Below are 13,504 nucleotides of genomic sequence, written 5' to 3' on the forward strand. Positions count from 1 at the left end.
ATAAAAATGAACCTCTAAATCTTGTACTATAAAACTATAAGCCTTGATTTAATCTCGTACCTAAATCGTGTACCACTTTGACATTTTTCTAATGTCCCTTGTCCTTTAAAGCTCATCTGAAATACTGGAAGTGTATAATGTTCAAAGACAGCAACCCTGCATTGGACAGCTCAATCATACAGTACTGAACTGAAGTGGATTATTATCATACTGTGGTGTGACGGTATTCCTCTGATGGGGAAGACTGGCCAGAGGACGGTGGACCTCAATTCACCATCGGACATGAAACAGGTGGTCCCGTTTGAGGACCTGGACCACAACAGTGTATCTGTGGAAGACGAGAAGAAAACGATACCAGACAGAGGAACCTGGAAGGGCAAGTTTGACTTCATACTGTCCTGCGTTGGATACGCCATTGGGTTGGGGAATGTTTGGAGGCTCCCATATCCCATATTGACTTTGTGGAAAGAATGGTGGAGGTAAGATTAAACAGACAGAACCCATTTGTGTTGCATTGATATGCTTACTGTACCATGGCTTTACCAAGTACAATATGTTCCTCAACGTTCAGATTTATGGTTAGGTTAAGGGTTTGACTTAGGTCTGGTGTTCATGCTAAAACAGTATCTTATCAATCTAGTAGTTCCCTGATTTCAGGGCTTTTTAATGGTTAGTTTTAGGGTTAGGTTGATGGAAAGGGTAGGGGGTTAAATTTAGGACCAGGTTAGGTCAAGGTTTGTTTGGTTACCAGGGTTCAGTTAGCCCCTGTTTGTAGATACCATAGCTGCACTATTATGGGAGCAAAAAACATCTTTCTGTCTTGACTGCAAAAAGTAGATGTGCATTCTCACCAAAAATGGGAGTATCATTCACCAGCCAATCAACTACCATTGAGATGAATAAGAATGCCAACAGATGGCACTCTCCAGGTATTTTAGACCTACTTTGTTAGGACTTTGTTAGTTTGACAGGAATGTTGCTCCAGGAGCAACAAAAGATGTTGATCCAGGAACATCCTACTTGTCGAATTCATGGTCACTGATACCATGATCCAGGAATTATTTAAGTGGGAGGGGCAAGTTCTTTATTAGTACATACCCACAAACCCAAACATAACACCCATATGTGATTGTTGAATATTTAATTTCAAAACCATTGTCATTAGTCCTACCTTTGTTGCTATAACAGCTTCCACTCTCTAGGTAGGCTTTCTATTAGATGTTTGAACATGGCTGCAGGGATTTGCTCCCTGTAACAATTAACGAGGGTAAAGGAGGAAGATGGGACCGGGTTGACAAAGCACATAGACATTTATTGTCAAAGAATTTACAGCATTCCAGAATAAGACTTTTCATCTGAACATTCAACATATGCACTGCTTTTCAGCACCCACGCTTCTGACATGCAGACCCACACAGACAGCTTCAAGTGTCTCTCTCTCTCGTCTGCTGCTGTCTCTTCTCCTTAAGTACTCCCCGCCGCCCCTCGCTGGAACGCAGGTGAAAGTCAAGGAACACCCCAACACTGACCCCCTTCACCATTCTAAACAGCACTGTGGCAACAGTGGAGTCATTCAGGTTCCTGGGCACTACATCTCACAGGACCTGAAGTGGGAGACACACATTGACTCCATTGTGAAAAAGGCCCAGCAGAGGTTGTACTTCCTTCACCAGCTGAGGAAGTTCAACTTGCCACAGGCGCTGCTGATACAGTTCTACTCAGCAGTCATTGAGTCTGTCTTCTGCACTTCAATAACTGTCTGGTTTGGTTCAGACATCAGAAGACTACAAAGGACAGTTCGGACTGCTGAGAGGATTATTGGTTGCCCCCTGCCCCCACTTCAAGAACTATACACTTCCAGAGTGAGGAAAAAGGCTGGACTCCACACACTCTGGACCCCACTCACCCTGCCCATTACCTTTTTGAACTGTTGCCTTCTGGCCGACGCTTTAGAGCTCTGAGCACCAGAACCGTCAGGCACAGGAACAGTTTTTTCCCTCAGGCTATCCATCTCATGAGCAGTTAAATTGCCCCATTGAGCAATAAATATGTGCAATACACAGTTTAGCCTTTTTTATATTTATCCAACACATCCAACCTCTTCTGCCATTTCATTCCTCTGAAAAAAAAAACAAAAAAAAAAAAAACATTTGCAATGTACATAACAGATTGTATTTGCACTGTACATAACAGATAACAGATTTGTATTAGATTTGCACAACATATGTATCTGTTATCTATGTTTTGCTGCTGTTTTTGTATTGTTTTTGTATTGTTGTACACTGGAAGCTCCTGTCACCAAGACAAATTCCTTGTATGTGTAAGCATACTTGGCAATAAAGCTGATTCTGATTCTGATTAACACAATGACACCAGCAACAACTGTGGGAAATGTAAGATGATATGATGCTAAATTTAAAACTGGGTTCAAAATTGTCCGTGACTTCCCTTATAAAACAGCAGTTTTATTGTAGTAAACTCCATACACAGTTCACTACAAAAGGATTTTTTAGTGTAAAACATGTGAAGTTTGGCGGACTGGTGGTCAGTTCATTCATTGATGAGCTGTTTCCTCACAAAAGCAGTTTATTCAGCGTCGGGAAGCATCTCCTCCACAGACATCCATTCAAAAAGAACGGCCTCTTGTCTCCTCACCCTTGTACCACGTATAGAATGTCTATGGGACCACTGCGTTATGCTATTCTATGCTAACCTTGTTGGCTCCCCATTCAGACAGACTCTGGCCGTTCTTCAGCCAGACCCACAACTGGAGTAGGCAGAGGAGAGAGAGAGGAGGGGCATGGTACTTGAATTCAGTGAAGAACCTTAGCACCACTGCCTATAAAACCAGAGTGCACCTCTCCACAGTAGACCGGTCTCTACCTCCAAACCACCATTAAAGATATAGGGAGCCCTTTACTTAACCGTAACCATGAGTGGAAGTGACACCCCCTTTTGGAGTTGGCGAAACCTCCTTTTGGAGTAACCACGCCTCCTTCTGGAGTAACTCCGCACTCTTTTGAAGATTCCGCCCCCATTTGGAGGTCTCCTGCCTGCAGCTATGCCTACTTGAAGGAAGCCGGGCTGCTCAAGAGGAGCCACCGCCCCACATGCCTCGGAACCCCGGACCACGGCCAATATCACCTGGACCTTACCCTTTCTGCACCACCCTTCCTTCACATAGTCCCATGCACTGTGAGGATGCCAGATTCCCCTTTGTTTTGGACACTTTCCCTTTGGACACTTTATTCCCCCTTTTTCCGTTGTTATTATTTTAAATAAACACCTCAATGAGGCCTGATGCCACACCCACTGTGTCTGTCTCTTGCTCACCCTGTCACAAAGTACATACAGTACATGTAACATACAGTAAAATAAAATGAGATTGCATGCACAGTACATGATAAAATACCAGAAAAAAATATAAAATATATATAGTTATAGTTATATTATTATAATGTCAATAGAATATGAATACCTATAATGAAGTTCAGTGCAAACAAATAACACAACAGTTGACCTATGAAACATTAATGTGGGTGAGATAGGTCTAATATAAATGTTGAATTAAGCTTTTACAATTAAGGTAAAACTTTATAGTTTTATGAATTTAAAAACTCACACATTGATTCAAATGCTTTCCATCATGCAAACTCTTAGTCATAAACAGATGAAGCACTTATTGCTATTATGAATGAAGATGACTTTATAATCAATTTCTGTGCCACTGAAAATATGGCACATGTTTCTTCTGTGTCCATTGTGACTTGTGGATTTGGTGCTTTGCTGAGAATGCTTTTTTTTTTTAATTCACAGTGAATGCACACAAACAGTGAGTTTAAAACTCATGGTTGATTGAACTAACCCAAAACAGGTATTCTGGATCCAAGCAAATCTGGAACATCCCCCTGGAGAGTCACCTGCCAGCAGAGTTTAGTTTCAAGCACACTCGAACGCATCTGGCTGTACTTTTCAAGTAAACCCAATTAGACGTTGATCAGTTGGTTCAGGTATGTTAAATTATAGATGGAATTCCAGGAACAGAAATGAGTAACCCTGCTCAAGATGGTGATGCTCCTTCTGTGGAAATTCTCATGAGAATGCATCTGCTTCTAACAAGTGGTAGGATGGTGGGTTAGGGTAAACCTCGAGAGAGTTTCACAGCACAAGGATTCCCACCTAGACAACTGCTGAGTCCAATAGATAGGTAAGTTAATGACTTTACAGACAGCATTATGCAAATATTGACATCTTGTATGGACACTGGTTTCAGACAGCCGTCCATGGCACCATAATGCCATGTGTAATGGTCTAAAACAACTTTGAAAAGTTTTGTAAACCGAATTACACTCTCAGGATTTTGGTATATCAAAGGCAGCAAAATAAATTATATGCAGCCTTCAAAAATGAAGGCATTTTAGTAGACAAGATGTGACGCAAAACTGTATTTGAACATGTCTTGAATCCTCGAATCTTTAAACAGCCAATTAGGCAGTATTTTTCAGTTTTCAGCCACAGCCAATCTTTCTGAAGAAAAGCTACAACAAGTGAGACTATTCACATCATAATTCATAAGGACGTCTGGTGGTTTGGAGGTGAAACTGCAGGTCAAGTTGTTAGAATATAATGTACAGCCATGTTTCTCATGTAAATACTTAACAGTAAAATGATGTAAACAAGGTGGAAATCTAAAAACCATATTACATTTTTGATTTTGTGTCTTTAGGAGCATTTCTGATCCCATATTTCACTACTCTGGTGTTTGCCGGTATCCCACTGTTTCTGCTGGAGACGGCGCTAGGACAGTTTACGTCAGTGGGGGGGCTGGGAGTATGGAAACTAATACCCATGATGAAAGGTATGAAATGTGCACACACAAGTTTACTGAGCTAAATACTTGGGTATTCCTATTGACTTGTTCTAAATTTAAAAGAGCAGTAAGGTGTTTTGCTAACTTCCATCATTTTGCTTCAACTTCAACCATATGCCTTTTTTTTTTTTTTAACTTACCCTGTGTATGCCAACCCAATGTCAGCAAACCTGAATGTGCAAAATGATTGACAGGCAGAGAGCATTTCTGATTGGCTAGTTTTCTGTGGGCCATGCCCCTGGCTCTAGAGACTGGTCTGGTTTCTCATGAGACCTAATTACGTGATATCTGTCAATTAGCAGGGACATTTTGGTCTTCCAAAAAGCTAATAAATAAATAAACATAATTTAAATTATAGCCGCAAGCGGCAATCATCGGGGTTGGACCCACATGTGAAGAAATAAACAATATTATCAGAATTGACAGAAATGATCCAGTGGATGCCAAATAATACAAACTGACAGAAATGATCCTCACTAACCTAAATTTGCTGAAAATTGTGTACCAAAATTTTGAAGCTGTAAAACGCACATAAAGGAATCATAAAATTAATCCATATGACTCCACTGGTTGAATCCATATCTTTTGTGCAAAATAATTCAAGAGTTATGGCCCAAAATGTGATTTTTGTTTGTTTTATTTGTTTTTGTCTGAGTCAAATTAAGTCTCTACTATATTCTGGTGCAGAGATATGTGATTTGTTACATGGTTGCTAGGGTAACCCTATTTGGTTGCTAGGCAGTTACCAAGGTGATACTCGAAAGGCTTCTTGCTACCCTGAGTCAAATTAATGAAACCGGAAGTCGCAAAGATGTTCTGGTGCAGAGATATGTGATTTGTTACTTGGTTGCTAGGGTAAACCCATCTGGTTGCTAGGCAGTTAGTCCAGTGAATGAAACCAGAAGTCTCTAAGACATTCTGATCCTGAGATCCCCATCTAAGCATTTTGAATGGAAGTCAATGGGGTTTGGTTGCTAGGGTGCTCTAAATGGTTTCTAGGGCATGGCTAAGTAGTTTCCATGATGATACCTGAATTCTGATTGCTCACCCAAGTAAAACAAGCCAACTGTCATTTCTCTAGGATATTCTGATCCAAAAATATCATACTCATCCATTTTGAATGGAAGTCAATGGGGCTGGTTGCTAGGGTACTCTAAATGGTTGCTAGGGTGTGGCTAAGTAGTTTTTCAAGTGGATACACGAAGACTGATTGCTCACCCAATTGAAAGAAGCCAACTGTCATGTCTGTAGTCCATTCTGATCCAAAGATATCCCTCTCAGCCATTTTTAATGGAAGTCAATAGGGCTGGTTGCTAGGATGCTCTAAATGGTTGCTAGGGTGTGGCTAGCCAGTGGCCAGAGAGATTGTTATTGGCTGATTACTAACCTGACTCAAAATATCCAATCCCCAAGTGTCTACAAAATTCTGTTCTGAAGATATCCTTCTGAGCCATTTTGAATGGAAGTTTATGGGGGTGATTGCTAGGGTGCTGTAAATGGTTGCTAGGGCATGGCTACGCCATTTCCAAGATGATACTTAAAGACTGATTGGTAGCCCAAGTGAAATGAGCCTGCCCCTATGTCCCTACGACATTCTGATTGGGAGATATGATCCCACAAAATTCATTGTCTTGCCATACTAGGAAAAAAACAATTGATTTCATGGGCAAGAGCCTTGCCATAGTATGCCTATGGGGCATTATTGGGCTGGTTTTAAGGAAGCATTTTACAGTTTTCGGACGCAGCAATATAGAAATGATGTGAGACAGAAACGGGGATAATGGAAAAATAAACACATAATATAATTCCAGACATATGTAAACATATCCCTAAAAAATGTGACAGTTAATCATGTATGGCAACTTGACAAATATGTTTTCAATATTTTAAGGATATGTAAAAATTAAGGTGACATTTGATTATCTATAATCATTTTGGAAATCACAGATTTATTTGCAAACTAATATTATAAAAGTCAGAAGACATTGTCAGTGTACCACGTTTCTTCAAATAAATTTATATGCATTCATACACTTATGAAAGCCTTAGACTTAAAATGATTTCTTATCCTGTGGCTCCCTCTGGTGGACAAAAATAGTATTACATTTTTCATTTCATTAGTATTACAGCTTTTCATTGAAATGGCTTATTATTTAAAATTTGCTGTTAGTCCCCCGTTCATCATAAATCCATGAAATTTAGTATGATTCCTCAGAATGTCATGTTTTCCATATTTACACAGTTTTGTAAAGTTTGGCATTTGTGCACACAAGATACAGGAATATTAGTCATAATGGGCCACACTAGTCAAATATATCGAATTGTATCTTCTAGACGATTTAATGGGTCAAGATTCTTTTGATAACTTTTTGCCTGCATGGTCTAGCACTGACCTGGCCAAGTTTGGTGAAGATCTGATTAATGCCCTAGGAGGAGTTCGAAAAAGTAGGGTTTTCAGTAAATTAGAATGGCAGAAACATTTTATAAAATGAAACAAAACTGAGATATACATTTTGTAGGACTTGACGCAAGGATTTCGAGGTAAAAAGCATTTTGATTTTAATGTGCTCGGATGTGGAGTAATTAGCAAAAACATAAATGTTTTTGTTACAGCGCCACCTTGTGGCCGATTCTCACAAAACTTGGTAAACAGACTCATTTTGACACTGTGTGTGAATATCTCAAGTTTCGTAATGGCCAGCCATTCAGATTTTATGTTATTAGCTGCTGAAATTTTATTGGCTGCTGGCGGCCATGTTTATTGATTTTTCCAAATAATATTTGAGTGATATTTTAGCCTTTGGGCCATAGAAGATGCAAACCAATTTTTAACAGCTGTGGAGTTATGAGCATTTTTCTGTTGTAGCACCCCCTATTGGTGGAATTTGACGCGACTTGGTGTGCAGCCTCAGAATTTCCTGTTGTCTATGAGTGTCTAGTTTCGCTACATTTGGACTTTTAGTTTGGTAGATATAGGTCAATTTTGATTACATGGACAATGCCTGACCAGTTCATTGGCTTATATCTTCGTAACGCTTTGACAAAATAAAATTATTTTGATAAATTTTTGTAACAAGCTTCCATAGATGATGCATACCATACAATTTCGTGCAAATCCAACATACGGCCATGGAGGAGTTAAAAAAAGTAAATTTTCCCGAAAATTCAAAATTGCAGAAAATGTTATAGATGGAAATGAAATCGGAGACATACAATTTGTAGGGCTTGACTCAAGGAATCAGAGGAAAAAATAATTTTGAATCTAGCCCTTACGGTTTCAAAGTTATGAACACAAACGCAAAGAAGCTTATTATAGCGCCACCTAGTGTCTGACGGATTGGTGTGTGGGTGCCTGAGTAGTGGGAGGGATTTGGAACCATTACAGTGCCACCAGGAGGCAGAGGTGCGTAATATTTGTGTGCGTCCTCAGAATGACCTCATACATAAGTGTACCAAATTTGGTGATAATATCTCAATCTGTTCAAGAGTTATAACCATTTTAGTAAAAGTGGCCACACCCACTATGAACATTTTGGCATACCATTTGACGATAAATTAAAATTTTACAATTCCTTTGATAACTTTTCATTTTGTGACTCCAGAGTATGTTTCTGCACTGGTTTGGTTCTATTTGGGCAAATGGCCTACGACTAGTTCGAAAAAGTAATCTTTTAAAATTATCTCAAGTTAAAGTTGTTTAGAATGAGGAAGTTTACAGCATGGTCTGAATAACGTGTTTCTTTTTTAAACACAGCGGCATATACAACAATTTACATGCATGTAAAACACCATAGCGCCTCCCGATGGCCAATTTTTGTCAAATTTTGCACAGACCTTTTGGGCCAAGAGACAAATAGGCATACCAAGTTTAGTTCCGATCGGCCTTATTTAACCCTATATAAATGCTGCTGAAAACGTATTGGTCGATGGCGGCCATGTTTTTAAAGATATGCAACTGTAATGGCACCTTGGACAAAGACAGTGCATGCAAAATGTCAAGTCAATTGGACCAATGATTCCACAATTAGAGCCATTTTTAGTTTTTTATTTATTATAGTGCCACCAAGAGGCAAAGGAGTGCAATATATTTTGTGTGTCCTCACAATGAGCCCATACATACATGTACCAAATTTGGTGATAATATCTCAATCCGTTCAAAAGTTATAACCATTTATGTATTCAAATGTATTCATTTGACCATACAGCAATTCTAACATCTATTGTTTTATCAAACCATTTTTCTCAATCATGCCAGATGGCACAAGAACACATCACAAAAACATAATGGAATTTTTGATGCCTTGTTTGGCATCAAAGCAGTGCAGGGGGAACCTGAAACAAAACCAGCATTTGTTTTTATCAATGCATTGTGCTTCTTTTTTAACAATTTAATTTGCCATCCATTGCTTTATTCATTTTGCTATGTTCTTTAACTTAATTATTTAATAAATTGAAGGAGGGACCATATATATGTACCAGAATATCATAGAAACTTTGACTTGGGCCAGTAAGCAACCACACAGAACACCCTCTATACCACCCAAGTAACACCTTAGCAACCACCTAGAAATGCCTTAGCAATAACTCATAACACCTTAACATCCACATAACAATGCCCTGGCAATGATCCAGACCACCCAAGCAACACCTAAGCAGTCACGTAGCAACCCAGAACACCCATACAAATGCAAAGCAACATCTTGGTTACTGATGTAACCTCTGTTTCCTGATGGAGGGAACGAGACGTTGTGTCAATGTAGTGACACTAGGGGTTCAATCTTGAGAGCCCCAATCATCTTTGCTTAAAATAGAAAAGGCCATTCATTGGCGATGAATTTGGCGAGTGGAATTTGCATGCCACCCTCTGCCCCGGACATATGGGTATAAAAGGAGATGGCATGCATCACTCATTCAGATTTATGCTGAGGAGCCGATAGAGAGACCCGGCCATGTCAGCGGCCGGTTCAGCGCCGCAGCAGGAGGGACACAACGTCTCGTTCCCTCACTCAGGGAACAGAGGTTACATCAGTAACCAAGACGTTCCCTGTCTGTCACTCATTCGACATTGTGACTCATCATACAGGATTACCAAGGGGGAATCACCATGCATGGAGCACTGAGCCCGAGCACACGGGCTCCCCTGAAAAGGGGAATACCATGAGTACTGGGCCTGATGGCATTACTCCTCTGCCGAGTTTCTCGCCGAACAGTGCTAAATTAGTAAAGAGGCGTCCGGAGTTCACCAGGTATGGGGAACCATGAAAAAAGCACTTGCAGGTTCACCATCTGGTCCCAAAAAGGAGTGGTGGGAATTTTGGGCTTGTAACCGGGCCAGGGTCTCAAGATCACATGAGAGTGTGCCGGCCCGAACTCCAGGCATTCGCTGGTAACAGAGAGCGCCTGCAGGTCCCCCACCCTCTTGATGGAAGTGAGCGCCACCAGGAGGGCCGTCTTCAGAGACAGAGTGCTGAGCTTGGCCTGCTCCAGGGGCTCAAGGGGGGCTCTCTGTAGGGCAGATAGGACCACAGAGCGATCCCAAGAGGGGGTCAGGCGCGGTATAGGAGGATTCAATCTCCTCGCACCTTTGAGGAACCTGTTGATCAGGTTGCGCTGTCGTGAGGACTGCCGTCCAGTGAATCGTTGTGAGCTGCTATGGCAGCCACGTATAATTTCAGGGTAGAGGGAGAAAGCCGTCTCTCCAGCCCTTCCTGAAGGAAAGACAGCACAGACCAGATGGTGCATCTCTGTGGGTCTTCCCCACGAGATGAACACCAATTAGCAAAAAGACGTCACTTCAAGGCATACAGTAGAGGGGGCCCTGGCCTGAGTGATCATGTCTAACACCGCTGGTGGGAGACCTGCTAGGTCTTCCACATCCTGTCAAGGAGGCAGTCGTGGAGATTTCAGAGGTCCGGCCGCGGGTGCTGGAGCATGCCAGGGAGGTGCTACTGTCAGGAGCATCAGATCCGAGAACCAAGTCCGGTTGGGCCAGTACGGTGCAACGAACAGGACTTGCTGCTTGTCCTCCATAGAGGAGTCTTGGGAGGCGAACAGGTCTACCTGTGCCTACCTGAATCTCTCCAAAATCAGCTGGACTACGTAGGGGTGGAGTCTCCACTCCCCGCGGAGCATTACCTGCCATGAGAGCGCGTCCGCTGCCCAGTTGAGGATGCTCGGAAGGTGAGTGGCTCACAGAGACTTCAAGGTCTGCTGACTCCAAAGGAGGAGGCGGTGGGCGAGTTGAAATATGTGATGCGAGTGTACGCCACCTTGGTGGTTTATGTACGCTATGGTCGCTGTGTTGTCAGTTTGAACCAACATATGCTTGCCTTGAATCAACAGTTGGAGCCTCTTCAGTGCCAGCAATACCGCCGGCAACTCTAAGCAGTTGATATGCCATTGGAGTCGGGGCCCTGCCCAGAGCCCCGAAACTGCCTGCCTGTTGCACATGGCACCCCAGCCTGAGTTTGAGGCATCTGTCATGACCACGATGCGCCTTGAGACCAGCTCTAGGGGAACACCTGCCTGTAGAAGTGCAAGGTCCGACCAAGGGCTGAAAGTCTGACGGCACTGTGTGCCAAGGCGCCATGCGCACCTCAGGATTCGAGTCTGTAGCCAGTGATGAAGTGGTCTCATATGCATCAACCCGAGGGGGAGAACCGCCGCCGAGAATGTCATATATCCCAGGAGCCTCTGAAATTTTTTCACTGGTGCCACTACCTTCTGCCTGAAGGTCTTCAGGCAGGTCAGCGCTGACTGAGCACGTTCGGTTGCAAGACATGCCCTGAGAGTGACCGAGTCCAACTCCATACCGAGAAAAGAGATGCTCTGAGCTAGGATTAGCCAGTCGTCGAGATAATTGAGAATGCGTATGCCCTTCTCCCTCAGTGTGGCCAGGGTAGCCTCTGCGACCTTGGTAAAGACACGAGGAGACAGGGACAGACCAAAGGGGGGGACCTTGTACTGGTATGCTCATCCCTTGAAGGCAAACAGAAGAAAGGGTCTGTGTCGAGGAAGGATCGATACATGAAAGTACGCGTCCTTCTGGTGGATGGCCGCGAACCAATCCTGATGTCGTACTGACGGCAGGATGCACTTCAGCGTTAACATCCTGAACGGAAGCCTGTGTAAGGCCTTGTTCAGGACACGAAGGTCCAAGATTGGGCTCGACCCTCCTCCTATCTTGGGCACGATAAAATAAGGGCTGTAGAAGCCCTTGCACAACTCAGCTTCGTGGACGGGCTCTATTGCTCCCTTCACCAGAAGGATGGCAACCTCCATCTGTGTGCTCTATCTGGGGGAGCTCGACATATCCCTTAGCCACTCTGCCGTCAAGGGTAGTTAGTATGGATGAGCCCGCGAAGTGTGTACGGGCAGAAAAAGGTGCCTTCCACGACTTCGTTAGCTCCTCGTGCACTTCCGGGAAGAAAGGCACTGGAAACCCAGAAACCAATCATCCAGCTGCGAATGCTCAGGGCAGGGTGGAGGATTCCACTTCAGCCCTATGTTTGCAGCTGCCCGGGCAAGCACGACTGCCATCTCAGCATACGCCTCATCCTGTGCTCTACCGCCCATGGGCAGGAGCTCAGAAGATTCGTCCACTTCCGATAGCAGAAGCCCACCCTCCGATGCTGCGACCGAAATCTCATCCTTGTCGCTAGCTGCGAACGACACATTAAATACACCCTGAGGCGGGTCGTGTGTATTGCTCGACAGCTCTTCCGGATAGAACGAGCGTGCTGGGGGATGGGAGGTCTGCGGGGACTGAGCCAGTGAAAACACTCCCATATCCACATCCAGATCGCCCACGGTGCTTGCCGACCCGGCCAGCTGAGCATCACCCCAGAACAGAGCGGGTCGGGGAGCAGCCGCGGTGGCTCCTTGCTTCATGAAAAAGGAAGTGAGCCGCAACCACAACGTTCTGATGGGCATGTTCTTGCAATGAGAACATAACCCTTCCACGAAAGCTGCCTTGGCATGCTGGCGCCCCAAGCACTCGAGAAGGGAGAGATAACGGCCACATCCAGTAGCTCAAATGTGGAAGGCATCTTTAAAAAGACACCAAGCATTTGCACAAGCTCTTTTAGAAGGAAATATACTCTTTTGAATATACTCTTTTAGCACCTGCGGACTCAGCCGCCGAAGTGCCCAGGGGAAGCACAACACTCGACCGTGTGAGGGTGACCGCTGATATGTGCCGTAAAATCCAGCAGCATAAACAAAAGAGTGACAGACAGGGAACAAGCTGACAACCACTCAGAACACCTCTGCAACTGCATAACAATGCACAAGCAATCACTCAGAACACCTCAACAACAATGTAGTAATCCCTTGGCAATGATCCAGAATATCCAAGCAACATCCTAGCAACACCACAGCAATCACCAAGAACACCCAAGCAAACACAGAAACATGTTAAGAACCACTAAGAACACCTTAGCAACCACATAGCAACATGCTAAAAATCCCTTAGAATACATTAACAAGCAAGTAGCAACAACCCTGGCAACATCCCAGAAGACCCAGGCAACCATAATATGTACTGTTGAAACAAGATGAAAACCACTCAGAAGACCTAAACTATTGCATAGCAATGTCCTAGCAACTACCCAGAACTCCCTAGCAACCACACAG

The 13,504-nt window shown here is 43.4% G+C and overlaps 1 pseudogene; it reads left to right on the top strand.

Annotated features, from left to right (window-relative positions):
• Positions 1 to 234: 234 nt before the first annotated feature.
• LOC127434913 (sodium- and chloride-dependent GABA transporter 1-like) overlaps positions 235 to 13,504 on the top strand; it is a 49,550-nt pseudogene continuing 36,280 nt past the window's right edge.

This window comes from Myxocyprinus asiaticus, chromosome 45 (genome assembly GCF_019703515.2).
Source record: "Myxocyprinus asiaticus isolate MX2 ecotype Aquarium Trade chromosome 45, UBuf_Myxa_2, whole genome shotgun sequence".
Classification (NCBI taxonomy): Eukaryota; Metazoa; Chordata; class Actinopteri; order Cypriniformes; family Catostomidae; genus Myxocyprinus; species Myxocyprinus asiaticus.